Source organism: Ctenopharyngodon idella, chromosome 17 (assembly GCF_019924925.1).
Source record: "Ctenopharyngodon idella isolate HZGC_01 chromosome 17, HZGC01, whole genome shotgun sequence".
NCBI classification, from domain to species: Eukaryota; Metazoa; Chordata; class Actinopteri; order Cypriniformes; family Xenocyprididae; genus Ctenopharyngodon; species Ctenopharyngodon idella.
The window spans coordinates 22,821,112-22,839,534 of record NC_067236.1 but is presented as its reverse complement, the minus strand read 5'-3'; positions in this window follow the sequence as shown (position 1 = coordinate 22,839,534).

Below are 18,423 nucleotides of genomic sequence, written 5' to 3'. Positions count from 1 at the left end.
ATTCAACCATATAAGCAAAAATGACTTTAGATTAGATTTAGAAATAGTGTTGAACTTCCTTCTCCTGTATCCTATTCTTCTGTATTACAGGTTTGTTTGAGCTGCGCCCTCTACTGTACAGGTGTGAATATGCATTTCCTTCAGCCTGAGGCTTACTCATTTCACTTTTGGTGTAAAAGTTCCTTTACATTTGCCAAAAATATAACTTTTTTGTTGTTATTAAAAAAAACAGACAAGCAAGCCCAGTCCAGGTGAGAAAAAGTAATGCAAAAGTAATGTAACGCATTACTTTTCATAAAAAGTAACTAAGTAATTAGAGCTGCACGATTAATCGTAAAAAGATCGCGATCTCGATTCAAACACCCACACAAACTAATTTTATTAATGACAACGATTCGGCCGCGTCTTTTGACAAAATCATACCGGAACATTCAAATCTGTGTTGCCGCGCTGATCTAGAGAGAGCCGTTTTTAACCACACAGTAGTGTTACAAATATTCAAATTATCACAGAAGAACTGAGAAAAAAGACAAAGTGACTGTTAAAAAATGTATTTGTTATTGAATCATTCATTCAAAAGATTTGTTCAAAAACACCAATTCATCCAGTAATGAAACAAGTATTTATTAATGAGTCAATTAATTCATTCAAACCCATTTTTTTTTAAATAATTCATTCAAATTAAATATTGTTTCCAGCAATTAATATTTTGTCAGAACTATTTTTGTTATTTTGTTTAGTTGTCTTTTCAGAATCGTGGGAGAATCGCGATTCGCATTTTATCCAGAATCGTGCAGCTCTATAAGTAATGCAACCTGGCTTCATCCAATATTAAGATTTTTGTTCAAGAAATGTATGCAAATTAGCACATATTTAATTAGATAACACCTAATTTGCATATTTAAACATAACATTTCAGAAAACTTGTAATAAAAAAAAAAAAATGTATGCAATTCTTAATGTAATAAATCAACTGGGAAAGTATTGTGATATCTGTTAGTTCTTTTTTTTTTTACCCTATTCACCTGGGGTGTCTCGCCTTAAAGATATTTTTGGCTCTTTTTTTGGTGTTGTTGCCTTTACTATGACAGGACAGTAAAGGTGACAGGAAACGAAGTTGGGGAGAGAGAGAGGGATGAGATCGGGAAAGGTCGGGATTTGAACTCGGGACGCCCGAAGCGCAACTGTCGGCCCACAAGGCTATTGTCGCAGACTTAAGAGATTTTAATAATAATTTAAAAAAATTAACTCCTGAGGTAAATTTTTTGGAACTTGACAAACTACAGTGCTGAAAGCTGGTTTGTTGGTCTTAGCTGGTTTAAGCAGGTCTCCCAGCTTCACCAGCAGAAAATCCCTCTAAAACCAGTCAACAGTTCAGTTTAACCAGGTTGGAAGACCGCCTATGACCAACAAACCAGGTTAGGCTAGTTTAAGTTTTTTTTTTTTTTTTTTTTCCTTTTTCTCTCCCAGTAGTTATATTGAAATATTCTTTAAATGTCCATTTTATGTTCCACAGAAAACAGCATGAGGGTGAGTAAATAATGTTAAAATTTTAAATTCAAATTTTGAGTGAAAATAAGTAATACATGTACACCATGGCTCAAAAGTTTGCAGACAGTAAGTTTTGTTGTTGTTTCTTTAAGAAATAAATACTTTTATTTAGCAAGGATGCATAAAATTGATCACATATGGCAGTAAAGACATTTATAATGTTACACACAATTTCTATTTCAAATAGGCCTAAATGCTGTTCTTTTAAAATTTACATTCATTAAATAAGCCTGTAAAAATTGTATCAAATGCAGCCTTGGAGAGCATAAGACTTATTTCCAAAACATAAAAAAATAATCTTACAGACCCCAAACTTTTGAATGGTAGTGTACATTAAAGTTTGAGATGGCTCCTATAGTCTAATCAAATATTATAGAATATCAACTCAAGGGTAACTAAATCCTGCTCATGAGTTTAGAAGTACATAAACAACACGCAGACCCAGACGCTCAGAGCCTCTCGGGAGCGCGGCGTTCTGAGTGACGGCATAATGTTGTCTTTGGAGAGGTCTATGGATACTGAGAAAAAGATCACTCGTGGAATCAGTGGTGTATACATTAAGGGAGGGCTGCTGAGGGAAAAATGGGATTGGCGGAGTCTTTCCCACAGCAACAGACGACAGCCTATTGAATCGACCGCATCTTGGCTGGGCTACCTAGACCATGCGATGATGTCATCAGACAGGAGCTCGGCGCTCGAGTCTCCCTCGTAGACTGTGGTCTGTGAGACTGCAGCACTTCCACAGACTCACCTTGAGGCTGTGCCCTCCGCTTTGACATTCACGTGTCTCGTGTTATCAAAACAAAGTCAGGCACGGGCAAGTGCATCATTCATCACAACAAATATGTGGAGAAAATAATTAACAGGGTTTAATCAAAGTCACCAAGCTAAGAAAAAGCCTCATTCCAATTGGATCCCAAAGTTCACACATCTGATAGGAGGTTTTATCATTAGGTTTATCGATTAAAGACATGGACACTCATTTTTTTAAGACACCTTGAAAGATAATCAGTAAGGTTTTTGTTTTTTGCTTTTTACATGACCAACAATTTTTAATGTATGAAGAAAAAATAACGACTTTATTCAGCAATTTCTTCTCTTCCCTGTCAGTTTCCTATGCTGTTTACGTTGCATAGACAATGCAGCGCTTCCGGGTTCTATGTCTGAACACCGGCTCATTATTGGCCGAAGCTGTACACGTGAGCAACACGACACATGCATGTGATGCTGACGCAGGAGCCGGCCAATAATGAGCCGGCCATAATTTGCGCACAAAAAGTATTCTCGTCGCTTCATAACATTAAGGTTGAACCACTGTAGTCACATGAACTATTTTAACGATGTCTTTAGAACTTTTCTGGACCTTGAACGTGGTAATTATGTTGCTTTCTCTTGGGGATCAGAAACTTCTTGGATTACATCAAAAATAGCTTAATTTGTGTTCTGAAGATAAACGAAGGTCTTACGGGTTTGGAATGACATGAGGGTGAGTACTTAATGATAGAATCTTCATTTTTAGGTAAACTAATGCTTTAAAATGAATAGCTCAAATCCTATACTCATTATAAATTCAAAAATTGCCGCCTCAAGAAGCATTACGTAACATTTTACGGCAGTGATATCAAACGCTCGTTGGCTCTCGCCTGCTTCGTCACAGATTACGACATGTCGTGTTTTGGTTGATGTGCGTTTGAATGAGAAGTGCGCACCTTCATGGAGTGGATCGGGATTTATGATTTAACGAAGGTCTTACGGGTGTGGAACGGCATGAGGATGAGTAATAAACGACATTATTTTCACTTTTGGGTGAACTAACCCTTTAATGACAGACAAATATTTAATTAGGCTACTGTCCCTTTAAGACCAAATTCATGGATGTAATCTACTGACACACATCCGGTTTTCACCCACCTGTTTACTTCCACTTAAGCCATAACCAACTGTATTTACATGAGATGCACGATGGACATTTTGGCAACTATGTGTGCATTTGATCATTCAGGCGCAATGAGAACTGATCGCGCGCAAGGAAAGAGAGATAGCACTTCTGGGGTGTGTCATTCAGCGTCATTCCACCTATCCCGCCTTCATTAATGGCAAGTTTGATAACGAATTGTGATTGGATGGTAATTTAGTTCTACGACAAATTTGATTGGGCTGTTTTTTTGTGACAGAACACTACTACTACTTGTTCTATCAGTCATAACGAAATTTTAGGAAAGATGAAATACAGGACAAAACAAGATTTTTTTTTCTTAAGTCAGGACCTTAAAAATAGAGCTGAAATGCGGGACTCTCTAGGGAAAAATGGGATGTCTGGTCACCCTATTTAGTGAGTTCAGAACTAAAATTTGGAAGCTGGATTCTGCCATGCATCACATGAAAAATGCAATTCTGATTTTATATCTCCATAATTGTGGCAATTTCTCACAAGTGCGACTTAAAGGGGTCATGAACTATATTAAAAATAAAATCATAATTTTCTTTCTGGTCCACTTATAATGTTAGCAAGATTTTTACATCAAAAAACATCCTTATTTAGAAGTAATAGGATATTTTATTTCCTGTTTTTGCAGCATGGTCTCATTGGTAGGTATTAATACATAACATTTACAGGTTTGGATGCTTGGATAGATGCTGAAACACACAAGTTTATTTAATTTGTATTTGTCGTATTGTTTGTAAATTTCCTTTTTATATAACAATAATTATCGTGAAATAAAATGTGTCATATTACATATCCTGTATTCCACTATGAGAAATATGGTCACCCTATCACTAAAGGAACTATGCAAGCCAAGTAACGGTGTAAAGCCACCAACACACTCTCATGGCAATTTGTAACTATTTTACATTTTGCTGATTGGTGGAAAATTCATTGATATAATATGTACATGTTCGTATGATCTGCGTATGCCCCCTTGACAGTTATGTTTAGGGATGGGGTAGGAGTGAACAGTCATGCTTACTTTTTTTCTTCTAAAAATGTTATATTTGTACAATAATCTAACAAAATGTCACCAAAACATAAAATAGTTATGTTTCGGGTTGAAAACCAATCAGAAATTCTGTCTGAACATAATTTGCACAAAGCAATTACTGCAAGTCTGGCAGATCAGATCTGAGAACTGAGCTGTGGAGGAGCAGCAGACCGCCACAATCTGCTATACTTTACTAGAATTTTAAAAACATTGAATGTGTACTACACCACGTATGTGGATGTATGCCCGGTTATAACACTGTTCTACATCATTTAATGAATTACTGCAGTCATGATCAATAGAAAATGTACAAAAACATCTATTTACCATCTGCTTTCTGTATTTTGAGATTAACACACATCTATAATGAGCCTAATTTACATAGAAAGGAGGCATGTTTACACTGAAAATAATGACAATGGTTTCATTTAAATACAACTCAGAGCATTTACCGCTTAGTTAAACTAGATTGTGGGTGGTTATTGAACAAGACGCAGGATTTTGCACTGAAATACTGTCTGCAAAAGTGGTGCAACTGTGAACTCGCCCCCTCTGTCTTCTATTCCTTTCCTCTTTTTCCATCCCATTCTTAATCCTCTTTCATTGTGTATAATGGCATTTTCCGCACAATGATGCAGCAGACGAAAGGGACACTTGAAAGCGTGACCTCATGTCTGAGATCTGATTTCATGCGCAGGACAAGGCGCTGCTTCTGTTTGGCAAACAACAAGGCATGCCAGTCAACCCACATGAGATCATTATAGCATCTCCCATGCGGATGTGCATCTGCATCAGTGTGGATTTCTATATGGTGCAAGGGACAATGTAAGAAATCAGCTTAAGGGCTGCATTTGCATGCCAGCTTGCATGAGAGTTTTGGTTAACAGTGTGGCTCTCTAAGCCCTCGGTCGGCTGTGTTTTTTCAGCTGCTGCTCCTGGCATTGCTCTTCACAAAAGGACAGAATGCTTTAGAGAATAGGCAGGACTTACAAAAACAGGACTGTGCCTTTCAAGGAGGTCGCCAAACTGCTCATGGTTATTACTGAATAATGTTCTTTCCTGGAAGGTGCTCTTTAAATCAGTCCGTGCATTTGCTCTGGCACCTCACAACATTAAAACACTTACATTACACATTAATAAATAAATGTAGATTTAATTTTCCATGTAAAGACAAAAGAGAGACTAAACATTATATTCTACTGTGGCCTCAGAATGTATTTATAAATACAATTGATAAAACGTACACATTTAATTGCTTTAGATAAAACTTTATATATAAGTGAATAACACTGATTATCTCTTCATCACGGCACCTGTTAGTGGGTGGGATATATTAGGCAGCAAGTGATTTTGTCCTCAATGTTGATGTGTTAGAAGCAGGAAAAATGGGCAAGCGTAAGGATTTGAGCGAGTTTGACAAGGGCCAAATTGTGATGGCTAGACGACTGGGTCAGAGCATCTCCAAAACTGCAGCTCTTGTGGGGTGTTCCCGGTCTGCAGTGGTCAGTATCTATCAAAAGTGGTCCAAGGAAGGAACAGTGGTGAACTGGAGACAGGATCATGGGTGGCCAAGGCTCATTGATGCACGTGGGGAGAGAAGGCTGGCCCGTGTGGTCCGATCCAACAGACGAGCTTCTGTAGCTCAAATTACTCAAGAGTTAATGCTGGTTCTGATACAAAGGTGTCAGAATACACAGTGCATCGCAGTTTGTTGTGTATGGGGCTGCATAGCTGCAGACCAGTCAGGGTGCCCATGCTGACCCCTGTCCACTGACGAAAGTGCCAACAGTGGGTGTGTGAGCATCAGAACTGGACCATGGAGCAATAGGAGAAGGTGGTCTGGTCAGATGAATCACGTTTTCTTTTACATCACGTGGATGGCTGGGTGCATGTGCATCACTTACCTGGGGAACACATGGCACCAGGATGCACTATGGGAAGAAGGCAAGCCGGCGGAGGCAGTGTGATGCTTTGGGAAATGTTCTGCTGGGAAACCTTGGGTCCTGCCATCCATGTGGATGTTACTTTGACACGTACCACCTACCTAAGCATTGTTGCAGACCATGTACACCCTTTCATGGAAATGGTATTCCCTGGTGGCTGTGGCCTCTTTCAGCAGGATAATGCGCCCTGCCACAAAGCAAAAATGGTTCAGGAATGGTTTAAGGAGCACAACAATGAGTTTGAGGTGTTGACTTGGCCTCCAAATTCCCTAGATCTCAATCCAATCGAGCATCTGTGGGATGTGCTGAACAAACAAGTCCGATCCATGGAGGTCCCACTTCACAATTTACAGGACTTAAAGGATCTGCTGCTAACATCTTGGTGCCAGATACCACAGCACACCTTCAGGGGTCTAGTGGAGTCCATGACTCGACAGGTCAGGGCTGTTTTGGCAGCAAAAGGGGGACCAACACAATATTAGGAAGGTGGTCATAATCTTATGCCTGATCGGTGTATACACACGTCACTCGCGCCTGTTCGTGTCTCGTCATAACAGTTACAGTTAATTAAATGTAAAATAACACTGCTGTATACATTAAATATAGACTAATCCTTATTAAAACTAGTTTATTTATTCAAGAGCAGTGAGTGATTTTATCTTTGTCTTTTGTTGTTTGATTAACAATAATGACTGCAGCAGATTTATTAGGCTGCTGTCCTTTTAGGAGCTAATGTACAGATCCAATATACTTACACACATGCTTTTTCTCAGTGTTTACATTCATTTAAGACATAACCGACTGTGTTTACGAGGATACTTACCAAAACGGCATTTCAACATATTTGTGTTTAGGCTATTTGACTGTTTAGGTGCTTATCCTGAAGCCTGTAGTATACTTTGCTTATGCACGTTCTGCCCCGTCTTGGAGCACGCGCACAGGAGGCCGCCTAGGGAACGGTATCTCTTTTGCGGCTTTATACACTTTTAATAACACTGTTTAATATCAAGAATGTCCTGCAGTTTAGCAACAGTTGACTCCATTTTACAACACTCACTTATTTTGCTAATTTTTTGTATGTCAAGTTTGGGCTTTTAGGGAGGAACGAAAGCGCGCCGCTGTGAAGTAAAGGAAGGTGCGCTGGACAGAATGTGGCAGCGGCACAATAATCGATTTACTTCGATTGTCTTGTTTTTATAATCATTAGAAGCCGAAATCGAAAATCAATTATGATTAACCGCACAGCCCTAATGTAGCTCTCTAACAGAGTTCATTGTAAATCATTACAGTCAGCTTGAGATCCTTTCCATCTAAACTGGTTATATATTTTAAGCCTAGTAGTGAATTTTTTACGAGCAGTAGGATAACCATTTTCATCCACACAGTCACACAAGAGCCAAAGCATAACCAAAACAATGTTCTTCTGCAAAATGCATGTAATTTTTTTTCTTAAACACTGGAGGGCCAAAAGTTACATAGTGTACCATAGTATTATTGCTGCATCCACACCAATAGATGTCAGTATAAAGTCAAGACCATTGCCACATCAGCCAGCAAGACCTTTAATCTATACCTTTAACTAATTAAATGAGCGAAAATCAAGCAACTCTTTTGAGAAAGTTAGTTGAAATAAAAAATATTTCTGCTAATTTTTGACCTCGTAATTTTTAATCAAAAATGTCAAAACCAATGAAACAACAGACTTCTTACTGGTGATGTATGCCAGACTTCTCCAATTAGTCAGTCTGCTTAAGCCCCGCCCATGCAGGCCTGCATTCATCTGCCTCCGTTTTTGAGTGCAACACCCACATCGCAACATCCAATCAACAACTGATAAATAGAACCAAGCCCCGCCTTCGTTTTTTTATAATCTGTTCCACTAGGTCACAATACAGAAAAAAAGATATGCCAATACTTCTGTTTCATTGCAACTTTAACGATTATTTCTGCAAAAGAGAAAAATACCTTGTCCTAACAGACAGATGGTAAACACATTGTCTTAAGGACTCATACTGCAGCTGCTGGTGATTTGCAGACTTGCATTACTGTGACAGATGCACTTATTATTGACAAACAGAGTGACTCAACAGTGTCGCCGTCATAGTCCTCTGGTTATATCTGGTGATATGTGAACAACCAGTAACAGAGATGCTTCATCTTTCAATATCACTGCATCATAAAGAGTCTCTGAGCAACTCTGTCCCAGCAATGTTTACTGGTAAAGCTTTTGTCATCATTATCATGTCAGTGCTGGCTAACCAGAACAAACTGCAGATCGCCGAGTATGTCACCCATCTACTCCTGCCGCATGGAATTACATCATCCCCCCATTTATCTTTATGAGCCATAGTCACCCAATCATCTCTAGACACACTGGCCTCATAAACATAAACAGGAACCATGTAATGGCTGCACTACCACTTGAAGATTCTTATGTTGTTTGTTTTATATATAGTAAAGCATGTACAGTACAGTAGTTGCAGATAAGCCATTACAAGCCACTTTAAAACAGCCAATATACTGACCGCACATCAGTTGAATTCTTCAATGTGGCAGGTAATACAGACAATTAATGAACTATATTACTTATAATTATAAATAAAACAAAACATTTCTTTGCATCATGCCCAAGAACAGCCCTTAACTGAGATATATTTGTCTCTTTTGCACATTCGTTTGTTCGTTCATCCATTTAAAAACAAAAATAATAATCTAGTTATGCTTGCGAAATTTGTTTGTAAATGTATCAAAGGGTTTTGCTTTGCAAAAGCATGTTAATGTTTAAAGTACTGCTTAGACAATGTTGTACACTTTGTAAATATAATGTCTCAAAAACCCTTTGATGTGCTTGCAAAAAAAGTTTTGTTGCAAATGTTCTGCTTTGCTTTCCAAAACATGGTATTGTTTTAATACCTCTTTAGGCAATGTTGTAAATTTTGTAAGTAAAGTTTTACCTTTTGAAAGAAACCTTTTTGTAAAAAAAAAAAAGAAAAAAAAAGAAAAAACAACTTTTGTTTGCATGTTTGATACATTTGTCAACCATAAACAGTTACAGATAGACACAATTAACTATATTCATCAGAAAGAATACTTTATTTTGAATAATATTTGAAATCATTTAAAAAAAAACAAAAAAAACATTTATAATCATCTTGCTTTCACTGCTAACTTAAAAAAAGTGATTTTACCATTGTAAGATCCATATTACACAGAGTCTCTTACCTTACTGCTTTATTTAGGAACTGAGAAAAGCTTTGACTCTGACTAGCTTTTACTTAATACTAAATAAGTTACTTTAATACATTATTTGTCTCCTGAGCTAAGAAAATCTTTTCCATATACTCTTGCACTGAGTCGCTTTAGAGTGCCTTTAGTGGGGATCCTTGAAGTGTCTGATGATTTGTTCGTGTGAATAATGGATTCAAGCTTCTTACACTGCTGGTGATGAGTGACTTACATTACAAATCTTCCCAGGCTGGGGATGCAGAGCTCACCTTTGTATGAACCCACTCATATTTGGACACTGGGGCTTTTTCTCATGTTACCTCAAAGCGGACTGCGTTACAGAAGCTGGCTACTGCGAAGCGCTCCTTATGCTGTAAGCCGAGCTGCCGAAGGGCCCGATGATGTAATGCTGAGCACTCAGCAAAGAGCTCTGATGATATCAGCCTCTGCAGAGCCATCAAAATCACCCTCATCATCCTCATCACATCACTCCTTCTTTCTTGCAATACCAGCAAAAAAAAAAATAAAAAAAAAAATAACTTTTCTGTGCAGCATTTATTGATTGACAACATTTATTGATCAACAAAATCTAAATAGTGCAACAAAAAAAAAAAATGTATTGGTAAAAATGTCAGATCGGACTGAGCGCCACAACACACTTGTAGCCAATCAGTAGTAAAGGGTGTGTCCACTCATGATGGGGGAGAAGAGAGAGTGAGCAAGAGGGAGATTTAAAGACTGTAGAAAGAGAGACAGCTGAGAGACATTACAAAAGAGAAAAGGTCAGAGGAATATCACTGGAAAAATGAAGGGTTATGATCAGGCAAGATCATAACACCGCAGGAACTAGGGACTGTGGGATGGTACGGTATATGGTATGTGTTTCGACCGAAGGAACCAGGGTCTAAATGAAGTTCCAGGTAATAATATCCCCCTCAGAAAGTCCCTGCTCACGAGGTAGTACTTTTTCAAAGTTCAGGAACTTTCGGGGGTGTGACTTTGGTGCTGAACCTGCTGATTGGTTGAGTTCACGCAGCATTTTGATTGGTTGACTCCACGCACAGCATTTTATTTCAACCACCATTTTTTAAAGTCTGTTGCTGGTGCATGCTATTCAAATCAACAATGGAGTTTAAAAAATAAGACCGATGGACCGTCGACAAGGTTGAGGCTTTATTAAGCTTATATGTGGAGGATGAAATCCAGCAGGAACTGGAAAGTCCGTGCGCAGTCCTACATCACCGTGCCTAATATTTACGGTACTTTAGACTGCGATGGAAACCCAGACAGCAACAGGTCTGGGGGGAAAAAGTTCCTGGGACAAATTGTTCCAGGTAATTTCAGTGGAAGCACAGCTTTAGAAAAGCTTTCCAGCGCAGGAAAGCCCTGACAGCGGACACTGAGGTTGTGATGTATCTGCTTCATACTTGCACTGTAAACCTAACGCTCAAAATAATTAATTGGTTTGAGTAGGACAAACATAAATTATACAATTTAGTTCAGTCAAATTAACTTTTATGAGTACTTAGCATTTTCTTTTTCTTTCAAGTTCAGAGAACTAATATATTTTAAGTAAACTTAACTGTTTCATTGTTTTGAGTTTTAAGAACTTATTTCTTATCATTTGGACGAACTTAAATTTAACCGAAACTGGGCTGAGATTTCTATTTCCCAGCATGCTTTTTTTGCTCGAAAGGGAGAGTAAATGCTAAAATTAAGTGTTATATAATGTTTTTTTTTTTCTTTTTGTGCGAGATTAACGTTAAGTGGGAAATTTAGCAGTGATTCATATTTTGTTATGCTAGTTTAAAGTGCTATACCATGCTATTGTTAACATGTTAGCAAATTAGCAAGTTAGCATTTTCTGAAATTTTAAGTCAAATTTATGAATTAGTGTACTCAAACATTTCAAGTTAAGAACAATTAAAATCTATGAGTACAAAATAAAAATTGCTTACGTAAACTTTGAATTTCTTAACTTTGAGTTTTGCCAACTTATTCGGGTTTACAGTGTGAGTAACATTGGTTTTGCTGTGTTTCACAGAACTAAGATATGCTGTTGTTGCTTTGCTTCAGCTATGAAAAAGAGACCTTCCATCTTGTATTGTGTGTTCATGCATTTTGGGGGCAGAGCAATGAAGGAAGGGGTGTGTTTGTTTGTGTTGATTTCAAATATCAACAGTGTTTCTCAGAAATCGCTTACTGCACCTTTAAATCACTAATTATCTGTCATTTAAAAGGTGCTGGGGGCCCTAGAATATTGAAAATGGGGGACCTTGGAGTTACAAAGGATGAGAACCACCATAACAGGGCGAGCGATCTAAAACTTCATCAGAGGAAGGTGACATGAATATCAGCTGCTGTGCCACATGTGTTGTGGTAAAGAGACTCACGTGTGACTCATTTATCACATCATCTATGTACACTGGCATCAGTCTCTTAGAGGGGAAAGTGGTCATAACCTCAAATGAACTTGTGGATACATGTGCACCTGTTTTTAAGGGTTTGTTGGCACTTAATGAAAGGTGGCCCTTACTTCATATCCTCTCAGGGGGGCACAGCTGGGCCATAAACTTATGCCCTTTTCACTCAGTTGTCAGTTTCAGTGAAATTTCTGAAGTACGGCTTCAGATGATATATCCAATAGGAAGTGAACCATGTTTAGTGAATGTAAAACCGCCTTTCTAGTCCTCTCCCTGCCCTGTCTTTCCTTTAACGCTCGGAGGGTGCTTGTCAGGAAGACTGCAAGCAGCCACATGAGTCATGCAAACACTTGTTGTGATGTCATGAGCAGTTGAACAGCACCTGTCTCCCAAGAACAAAGTCAGAGGCGGTTCGCTCTTGCTGCCTTATGGGCACGATTTCATCAGCTACATGTTAGGTCACAGAGGAGTCATTTCCAAAAACAGCTTTGGCAGGAGGAGACGCAGTTCCAGCATTCTAACTGTGAAGTAGCATAGTTTAAACAGGGTCAATTATACATATCCCTGTTCAAGTTCCCGTCATAAAGTGACTTTATATGCAGCCAATACCAAGTTCAAAGTGAACACCTTGTAATAATTAAGGAACATTTGGGGTGAATAATATTATAGCACAGTCGATTTTAAAACAGCTGCAATGACAAAAGAACAAAGAATTGCATTAATCATTTTGTATACGTCATTTATAAAACACTGAAGTACATGATTTATTTGATTTGACTTTAAGATTGCAGATTACAAAATTAAGATTTAAAAGATTAAGATTTAATTATTTGTACATTCTAAAGAAAATATGATGGTGATTGCCTGTGCAAAACTCACCACCATGATGCTAGGGTGTTATAGGCGATTGCAGGTTGTTGCTATATAGTTGCTAGAGTGTTAGGGGCCGTTCACGCATAATGTATTTTTCCTGTCCACTGCACTACTTTCCCATTATTTTTCAATTTAAACAGGCTAGACGGATGTGTTTGACCGTTGCACTCATGCCTCGCGTCTTTTGTAGCGTCTCGATGACAAGTAAACAGTCATTAATAAAAAAGAACAAATAATTAAACTACAAGCAATAGCACAAATAAATAAATACAATAGAACAAAGTTACAAATGAAATAAACAGTGCTTTTAAAGTTTTTCAGTAGTTTTCAGGTGCAGAAATTGAATAAAGTAACCAAATGTAAATAACACCACATATAATCTTCATTGTACAAAATAAATAAAGGTTAATCCTAGTTAAAGTTACAAAAAAGTTATTCAGTGAAGAGCAGTGAGTGATTTCTTTGTCATTTGTAGTTTGATTAACAAACACAAACAACAGCAGGAATAATAGGCTGCTGTCACTTTAAGAGCTGCACGGATCCAATATAATGATACACATGTGTTGTGTTTCTCTACTGTTTACGTTCACTTATGCCATAACCAACTATGTTTTCTAAGATACTCGCCAATGCGTGCATTTTTATATAAATTTGTGTGAATTTGTCAGTTTAAGCACAAGGAGACATGAAAGATCGGGACAGTGACCGTTCCTTTTTTGGAACGTCTGAAAGACGCATCTGCATCCGCCATGTTAAGCACTAAATGAATGACATGCAAGGAAATGTTGCGCAAGGAAAAAAAAAAAAGAGGATGACATCTAGTGGAGAAGACTAGTAATAAGATTAATGTCAATCAGATATTATGTTACGGAAATAAATACAGAAAAAAGATCATTTTGTGGCTTTTGAGAACTGTTGACCTGCGTCTCGTGTTTTTAACGGCAGAAACGTGTTCTGTGTGAACCGGCTGTTGTAGGTAGGTGCTTAGTTTGTTGCTTACTGGTCTAAGTAAAAACAAACAAACAAACAAAACAGATAGGGCTCTGTTCTCAATATTGTGGCTCTAAGAGACTATTTTATAGTTAATGCAAAAAATCTGATAGCCTACCTGAGAAAAATAGCACACCTTTCCTCAACAGTTCACACAATTTGAGCTATCATTCCTGCCTGTATGTGTAAAATAGTGTAATACATGGGATTTTTTCAAATTTCTAAGAATGAGTGATACTATCAGCCAATCCTAGCAAGCAGCACTAATTAGCATGAATGAGCCATTTCATGAAATGCGTTTCTGTTTCCATCAGTCTTTAGGTTTAAGTTCCTATTGGGTAAAGTCACAGACTGTGAGAGCAGTGTAGAGCGTTTTGGTGATATTAAATCAAGAGTCATTTCAATATAATAGCTGCACTCTGTAATACCCACAGCAGTGGAATAACTCTGATTTAATCTGGCCTCCAATCAATATTATCTGTCGGCAAAGATTGATGATCATAAGGTAGTACTATTAACTGAGGGGAAAGTGTCCAAACCTGGATCCCACTGGCTGTTACATACTCAAAAGTAATAATGTGAAAAGGAATCATTTGTCAGCCAATTCTCAAATAGGTTGAAACAGCGGGACTGCATTTTGGAAATGAATATGTGAATGAATTTTGCATTGATTTCTATTGTGAGGGAAAATGAGAAACAATCTTGAGGTGTGCGAAACGGGCAGACGGCCCTTCATTGACGTTTCATTTGAAAACCCAGAAAATCTCGCTCAAGCTGAAAGAGGTGTCTTGTGTATCTACATCCCCTTGTGAGTAAAGGTCACCGCATTGACCCTTTTAAAAGTAGCACCTCAGACTTTCAGTGCAGATCATTTCAAATTGTCCTCCATCACGTTATAACAGATCTTAATTGACTGTCAATATGCCAATATGCTGTTGATGATTCGCCAAAAATAGCATTTTAATATAATCAATGCAATACACCTGACTGCTTTCTAATATCCCTCTTCTATATTAAAATAAGGTCTCTCAATTGATTAAAAAAATGTGATCAAATTAATTATGATACAATGAGTAAATTGCATATATAAAATCAAATTATGATTAAAGGTCATATATATATATATATATATATATATATTACACACACAAATATATGACATCCAAAGTATGTAAGGCAGTACAACTAGATCTCTTTTATTGAATCCAAAAGGTTTTAACTATATTCTGCTACATATAAAGGTATTTTAAAGATTTTGAAGCGTCAAAAGGTCATTCGGTTTAACCGTCCAAAGGCCAATACAGCCATTTCATTTGTGATTAAAATATCTTAAAATGTAATAATTGTATATTTTTTTTTATTCTGGCATGATTTTATAACATCATATATCAACATAGTGCAAAATGGTATTAAAATTATGTGTAGAAGTCATTGCTTTATGAGAAAGAATGTCCGGAAAAATTAATTTCATTGATGTCATTCGGAGTAACCAATATAAAGGGACCATTGTGGAACAAGTCATGCTGTCAATATCATGTGACATCATTCAGACACCTGCAAATATAAAATGTTTAATTGTCCTTTTGCTAGCTAGCTAGCTAGCAAGCTAACTAGCTGGCTAGCTAGATATCAGCCTGTTAGCATTGTTTGAAAAAAATTGTCATTTGGTATAACCAAAAGTGTCATTTTGGTTAAACCGATTGACTTTTTTGGTGACAAATTTTGTCCATCTTGTAAAAAATGACAAAAGCAGTGTTAATTGATTATAAAAAAAACACAATCTCATTGTTAACACTTAATAAAACTTCAAAATTAATTATATCTCCATTATGTTTTTTTACACTTTTAAAAACCTTATTCGTCAATGACCCATATATATATATATATATATATATATACACACACAAACACACACACACACACACACACGTGTATATATAAATCAATATGTTTTAGAATTTTTTGCAATTTTATTTTATTTTATTATTTTATTTCACAAGATGTGACATACAGTATTTCCAGACTATTGACCAAATTCCATCACTGTCGCACAGTTCACCACATTATTTTTTTTAAATAATTAACTGTACTAAAATAACGTTAATTTGACAGCCCCAATTAAACGCTTCAAACGTTTAAAAAAAGGGGGAAAAAGACAAAAAACAAACAGTAACAGTAACCGACAGTCTGTTCCCAAAGGGACTGCTTAGAAGGTTAATACAACATTAATGTGTTGTGACAATATTTGAGAAAAGCTGGGTGTGGCTCCTTAGTTTCCATAGGGAGAAAAAAAAAAAAAAAAAAAAAAAAAAAAACTGACCCATATGCTCTGACATAGATTCACTTAAAAACACACACTGACTCAAACTCCCCAAAATTAGATTTCCGACTTAAATAATTCTAATGAGCATGAAAAAGACTCAATGTGTCATATTTGGTTTGGAAGGTTCAGTGCATTTTGGTACAAAATCAGCGTACTGACATCAACTGCGCTGCATGGGCTGAATCCAAGTTCCCCATGCGCACCACTGACTGAACTTCACCACACAGCAGCAAGTGTGCCACACATGTTGACTGCAATGTGTGACGTTCTCACCCTCACGCCCACAGCGGTCCAATACAAAATGACATTTGCTGGCATGAAGGTACGTGATGGTCGAGGATGACAGGCCTCTGGCCTCTTTCTGAGCTCACAGACATGCTGTGAAAATGATGATCGATGGCATGTTGAAAGGGCTCCAAGTGCAGTAAAAACTTGCCCAAAGAGCACCACCTGCTGACAGCTTATGTGATTCATTCTCTATCCTGACATCCTATGGAGAGCATGCATGCGTGTATAAAAGAGAGGAAACAGATAAATATATGTCTGTGTGCACATTTCTCTTGACTTACTCCATGGGGGTCTCGTGTAAACATTTAGACTGGATTTTTACACAGAGGCATGCATTCTCCTGTAGGCGTGTGTTTGTGAAAGCAAAATATGAAAATGCACAAGTTATACAGTATATGTAAGATGAAGACGAGTCTAGTCAGTCATTCTTTTATACATATTTGTGTGTGTGTGTATATATATATATATATATATATATATATATATATATATATATGTATGTATATATACACACACACACATACATTGTGTGTATATATACATACATACACATACATATATACACACACACACACAAATATACATATATATTTATGAAACTAAATGTGAACATGTTTTACATTTTGTAATTCTCTACAATTATTTAAAATTTATGTTGCCTAAAATTAGTGTTATTGGCAACACTTTATTTTACAGTGTCCTTGTTATATAGTTACATGTTCTTACTGTAGTAATTACAGAAAATTACTACCTTATAGTAAGTGTTAATTGTGACCTTGGGTGTTATGAAAGGCACCGTTAAATAAAATGCATTATTATTATCATTATTAATTAATATTACCATTTTATCATTATTACCAAGTGTAACCATGTATTTTTTACAACCATGTATTTTTGAAATAATAGGCCACCTAATGAAAGATTCCATTACAACTTGTAATTACCCATATAGTGTTACAATATGATATAGGGCCCTATGAAATCAGTTTTAATTTTTTTTCCAAATTTTTTCCGTTTTAAATTTTTCTGGATCCCTTTTTTTTTTTTTACTCCATTTTAATGGTTAAAGTAAATTTTAGTAATCAAATACATGTCTAATTAATTGAAACTGTGAAATTTATACAATTTATTAAAAGTTTAACAAAAATTACATTTTTAGGGCCTTTCTCTCAAATTCCGATTTATTTTTTACCAAATTCTGTGTTTTTTGTTTTAAGTTTTCTGGATTCCATTTTAATGGTTAAATTCTGTGTTATGTATTTAAATTTTTCTGGCAACCAAATGAAAGCATAAACCATTAATTTATCTTTTAATCACATGAAATTTAACTTTTTTTTGTCAAACAAAGTGCTGCACAACAGATTTAAGGTTAAAATTAAAGCATGGAAGAAAAATGATTATTTATTTAATTATTTATTATTTAAAAATTATTAATTATTATTCCTTAAAAAAAAAAAAAAAGTGTTATTAGTGCTAGTATTATTATTACATTTAGATGTCGCTACATTCTACTGTACAATATTTATTTCTGTCACAATTTCTTCAAGCTAAACAAAGCTTTTATTTTGATGGGTTGCCATGAAGATCTTTGAGTTTCTGTGCATTTATGATACAACAATGGTTTTTCTCAAATGAAACTGTAAAATGCTCATGAATTGACTCTCAAAGAGGCTCTGGAGATGAAGTTTATACATTCATGTCCTCATATAGTGAGGCGGAAGAGGCTGAAAACACAGCGAGTGTCACGCGAGCTTCAATGAAATGCAACCACACATCTGCGCCATTCATTCACACAGAGACACGCATAACATGCAGGATTCATATGT